At 46.1% G+C, this 5,874-nt stretch overlaps 1 pseudogene; it reads left to right on the top strand.

The window, feature by feature from the left end:
* Window positions 1-516: 516 nt before the first annotated feature.
* Window positions 517-4,287, top strand: LOC112120798 (annotated as a pseudogene).
* The last annotated feature ends 1,587 nt before the right edge of the window (window positions 4,288-5,874 follow it).

The following is a 5,874-nucleotide window of genomic DNA, read 5'->3' as shown; positions in this document are numbered from 1 at the left end:
TCATTCATTGTTTTGCCTAAAAAGCAAGTACTGTCCAAACCCAGTCACAGATTTATTCATAGATCCAGTCAAAGATGTATTTTAGTCATTTCTGGTTAAAATTGAGATCCCTGCCCGTTATAACTCACTTATCCTCCGCCATTCCCAAGTCAAGGGTCGTATATACTGACCCAATAGCATATCTTGAAAACTAGAGCCAATCAACAATTTTAAGCATCATTTTCGTTCTCAGTGACCCAGAATTAGTAAAGTTTGACTACATTTATTTCAGAAGCATTTTGGCTGTAGAGCAGTGCTATCAGCAGAAGAGAAAAAACGTTTGTAGTGATAATCAGGATGGCCCATTTCAAACAGTTGACAAGAAGGTGTAAGTAACAGTAGGGGGAAAATTAGCATGGGAAAATAGTTTTTAGTTTGTGTAATGACCCATCCACTCCCAGTCTTTATTCAAGCCTAATTTGATGGTGTCCAGTTTGAAAATTAATTAATTTTCCCCCTTGTATCTCCTTTCTGCAGAGAGACAAAAAGCCCTTCAGTACATTGAATCAAAGCTAAATATGGAGAAATACAGACGCAGGAAACTAAAGCTGAGAGATGTCCTGGAAATCACACCAGAAAGTGTAAAGAACTGGACTCCCCAGACAACAGGAGATTTACCGTGGCATTTCCTGAGGAAGCTCATGGCTCTGAATGGGACAGCGAGAAACACAAGCCTTGAGCACAGGGCACCTGATGATCAAACACTAATTATGGACAAAGAGGAGCTGGGTATTCATGAAGATATTTTTTTTCTCAGTGACACAGACACCCATGATTCTCTGCACCCCCTCGATGTTCTCTGTGCCGTTCTGCTTTGCTCAGTTTCCTACAGCAGGAGATCCTGTCCAAAATGTCCATGTGCCAGTTTGCCCTCCCTCTGCTGCTACCTGCCCTCGACACTCCCAAGTGCACCCTAATGCTGTGGGCCATGAGGGACATTGTGAGGAAGTGGAGGCCGCACTCCCTGGCAGACAGCAGAGGGTTCAGAGAGGAGAGCCTGGTGCTCACAGCAATGCCAACCATTTCCTTTGTGCGGCTGGGGAGCTGCAGCTTCTCCAAGTCCAGACTCCTCAATGAGGTTCTCAGCCCCTCCCAGCAGCACCACGATTTCTTCATCCATCGGGACATGGAATCTGGGAACGTCCCTCGGGAAATCGCAGATGGGCTGGACGAGATTTCCTGGTATTTCCCTGGGGGAATGGACAATTCAGATCTTTTCCCAGAGCCTGTTGCGGTTACAATTGCGGAGACATTGAGACCCACTGGCTGCAGTTCAGCTTTTTAACAGAGGTCTCCTCAGCAGTGTTCATAGTTGCTGAGAGCATCAGTGAGAGAGAATACATGATGTTATCATCTCTGCAGGGATCAACCACTAAATACTACTTCATCTTTAATAATCAGGCTGTGACATCCAATAATCAGGCTGTGACACTGGCATTCCTGAACAAGTTGGCCCCAGTGCTTAAACTGAACAACTCACATGTGCTGCAGAAAGGACGTGCCACAAATCAGGCGGCTTATGTAAAAGCTCTGCAGTCTGCAATAGCAGCTATAATGACGTCTTCTCCCAAGAGAGTGAGTATAGAAGCCATGGCTGAGACAGCACGTCAATTAGGCATCCAGGTAGATGAGGATAATAAGAAATGTCAGAGAGCCAGTGAAATGTCAGAGAGCCAGCTGTGCCAAATGAGAAAGCAAGGAAACACCCCTCTGGAGAAATACAAGTCTCAACTGAAAGAGAAATTAATAGAGTTACGTGTCCAGCAGAATACACATGACCTTACTGATGGTTTGACTACATTTATTACTGGACTAGGCCTACTGCCTCCCGCGGAGAAACATTACTTCCTGAAATGGATGAAGTTTGACCTGGATCACATTGCTCGGGAGAATCTTTCTAAACTACGTGATCAATATAAAGAGAAATGCAAAAACTCAAAAGATGACCCCAAAATGTTTGCAGAGTTAGACAAGTTAATCTCTGCCAGTTCCTTAGGAGTGGAGCATTTCATGCGCGAGTTGGGGCAGTTTTATGAAGCTGAATGCTCAATGGTTAAAAAGGGTAAAATGGCAGAAAGCCAAAGGCAATTCATCCATCTCCCAGGCATAGCAGCTGACCTGATGCTGGAAGGGTTTCCCATGGAGCTGATCGATGGAGATGTGTCCAACATCCCACTGCAGTGGGTGACAGATGTTCTGAGTCAGCTCCATGCCAAGCTGGGGGAAAGGTCCAGAATGCTGGTTCTAACGGTGCTGGGAGGGCAGAGCACTGGGAAATCCACCCTCCTCAACACCATGTTTGGCCTGCAGTTTGCAGTGAGCAGTGGCCGATGTACGCGAGGAGCCTTCATGTTACTCATTAAAGTGGCAGAGAACTTTCAGCAGGAGCTGGGCTGTGATTTCATCCTGGTGATAGACACAGAAGGCCTGAAAGCCCCGGAACTGGCCAAGCTGGAGGATAGTTATCAACATGACAATGAGCTGGCCACTTTGGTGATTGGACTGAGTGACATAACCATCGTTAACATGGCCATGGAGAACGCCACCGAAATGAAGGATGTTCTGCAAATCGTGGTCCATGCCTTTCTCAGAATGGATGAAATTGGGCAAAAAGCCAACTGCCAGTTTGTGCATCAGAATGTCAGTGATGTGTCTGCGCACGAACAAAACAGGAGAGACAGGAAACACCTCCTGGAGCAGCTGGATGAAATGACCAAAGCTGCAGCAAACATGGAAAAGGAAGGCAGGAAGATGACATTTTCTGATATTATGGATTATGATCTGGAAAAACACAACTGGTACATTCCTGCTCTGTGGCACGGAGTCCCTCCCATGGCTCCAGTGAATATGGGATACAGTGAAAAGGTTTATGAATTAAAGAAATATTTGTTTGAATTTCTGAAAGGCTGTTCACAAAACAGATCCCCCAAGGACATCCCCCAATTTCTTGAATGGGTGAGGAGCCTGTGTAATGCTGTAAAACATGAGAACTTCATCTTCAGCTTTAGAAACAGCCTCGTCGCTGAAGCCTATAACCAGCTGTCTGTGAAGTATGCAGAATGGGAATGGGGTTTCCACAAGAAGATGCACCTCTGGGTATCTGAAAAGGAAACTTTCATCCAACATCAGCCACCAGATAAACTAGACACCAATGTTTTAACCAAACTAAAGAACGAGGCAAAGGTAAAACTGAGGCAAGAAGCAGAGAAGATTTTGGATCATTTAAAACAATATTTTGAAAGTGGAGCAGCAAATCTGCACCTGATAGAAAAGTACAAAGAAGATTTCTGTAGAAGTGCAAATGGTCTGAGGAATGAACTGGAGAGTTATTCATTCAGCAAGTTGGAAGAAGCGATTGAAATTAGAAAGGGCCGACATAAAACCGATGCTATCCTCTCAGAGTACAAGAGAAAAATTGAAGAGAAAGTTGACAGGCTTCTGAACCATTGCAGGAAAAGCAAATTCAAGCTAAATAATGATGAACAGGAGAAAGAATTTGAAACCATGTGGAGAGAAACATTGTCAGAATTATCACTCATTCCTCTACTGAAACGCAACGTAGATGAAGAAATGGAGATCCATCTGAGAAGAGACCTAGAGACTAAGGGGAGTGCAGCATGGCTGATGTTACACGATGCCAAAAGCTTGCCTACTTATACAACACAAAATTTCAAAATGAAAAATGAATACTTAAAGTTCAAAATATCAGCGTCAGCTGTGAAAGAATACTTTACACAGGAACGCTGGCATAAAACAGAGGCACTTGCTACATCCTTAATAGATGAGTGCAATAGTTACACTGAAAAAAAGGTAAATGGCAAAGCAGATTATGATGAAACTTATTGCAGAGAGCTTTTGCGTATGATTAACGAGCAGCTTCAGCAGGCAAATGTTGAAAACCTTCACATCAGCACTTGCTTTGAAGTTGACCTGAAGCTTCACATTTTGGGGGATGCAGCTCGGGTATTTCAGAAGATGCATGAAGAATTCATTAAAGAAAATGATCCTCTGCAGCATCTGGAGAAACTGAAACTTCAGTATCTCTCCACGTTCAAAGCTCTGTACTTATAGAAGGATGAGTGTCAAGACAGGGCCTGGAATTTCTGTGATCAGTGTCTCAGACCTGCCCTGGTGGACTATGTGAACAAGAGACTTGGGACAGAAATCGTGGATGACATTCTCAGCAGTGAACGGTCTATTGAGTACAGCACCCGGAGCTTTTTCCAATTCTTTGTTACTGGTTGGTGAAATCTAATTATAGACCACACCATCGGCTTGGGGTGGCTGTCCTGTTTTCTGCCAGAGTGACCTGAGATTGGCACTCACAGTTGTGAGCCACTCCAGACAGCATGAAATTGAGGGGAAGGGGGCACACAGAACCCCTAGCATGGGGGGGAAGTTGGGAATGGGGGGCAGACAGAGCTCCTGGCCTGAGAGAGAAGGGGGGCCCTGGTATAGAGGGAGGGAGTAATGGGGGGGCATACACAACTCCTTGTGGGGGGGGGAAGACTAGAGAACCTAGTTATGGAAGGAGTGAGGGGATATGGGGGGGGGAATAAGGGAATTCAGAGCCCCTGCTATGGAGAAGAACTGGGGACCCAGGCATTGGGAGAGTGAGGATTAGGGGACACAAAGCCGCTGGGATGAGGGGAATGGGAGGCACACAATGCTGCTGGCATTGGAGGGGAAACAGGGGTCCCTAGGATGGGAGGAGGAGGGAGTTTGGGGGGCACACAGCCCTTGAAATTGAGGGGCATGGGATGGTGGCACACAGGAAGTTTGTGGGTGGGAATTGAGGGATGTGAGAATCCTCTGGTGTGTGCAATAAGTTCACCCGCCAGCAGCAACCTAGTGTGCGACCCCCTAGGACACATACACTAAACCCAGAATATAAAGTTAGCAACATCAGCCTTATCCACAGGCCTGTGCCGGGGTGACTGAATGGCAGAATGTCCTTGGCTGCGCAGGGTGACTGTTGAAGAAGTGAGACAAATGAAGGAGGTGGTGGGGCAGGCTCGTCTGAGCCAGAGGCAGAGCTTTCCCGGAGCCATCCAGTGCTGAGGAATGAACTCCCCCAGGATCTAAAACGCCCATCGGTTCTAAAATCCAGCAGCAACCGCACCAGCTTTTGTTTGAACTGCAGGATGGATTTTTGCTGTCACTAATACAAGCACCCAGCCCAGCAGACATAAAAAAAAATCACATTAATGTTACACTTGCTCACCCAAAATCTTACAGCCTTAGCTTTTTCCCTCAGGGTCACGCTACTACTGCTTCTCTGGCTGTGTCTGTGCTCCTTTGCTCCTTCTCTGTGTCCTTCTGTCTGGGCTGCTCCCCGCTCAGCCCCAGCCCCATCGCTCAGTGCCCCAGGCCCTGCGTTTGCTACCTCGGTCTCCAGGTAACCCCTTGGATCACATGGCTCAGCTTTTTTATTTGTATTTTTTACTTTTTAACTTACTGAAAATTTCAAAAAAGTTGGTTTTGGTTTGACCCAAAATGATTTTTTTAAAAAAAATCAGACTTGCCAGTGAACAAAAAAATCTGTTCTTCAGGTGCTCGTTCACGCCCCTTTCATGTTAGGTGTGTGCGTTGCATGGACAGTCACAGGAGATTTTTCCCTCAGTGGTATGCGTCGGGACAGTTCTCACATCCTCCTGTGCTGGTACAAGGGGCCGGACGGGTCTGAACCCTCTCAGTTCCTTCTTACCACCCATGACAATCACTAGAACAGCTCCTCCTTTTTCAGCAAGGTGATTTTCAGTGGTTCTCACTGTTTTTCCTCCATCCCTCTCTTCTTTTTTCCAAGAGTTCTTGTCTTCAGTTTACCTTTTAAGC

Source organism: Terrapene carolina, unplaced genomic scaffold (assembly GCF_002925995.2).
Source record: "Terrapene carolina triunguis isolate 2854851 unplaced genomic scaffold, T_m_triunguis-2.0 Scaffold41578, whole genome shotgun sequence".
Classification (NCBI taxonomy): domain Eukaryota; kingdom Metazoa; phylum Chordata; order Testudines; family Emydidae; genus Terrapene; species Terrapene triunguis.
This window is presented reverse-complemented; position numbering and strand designations above follow the sequence as displayed.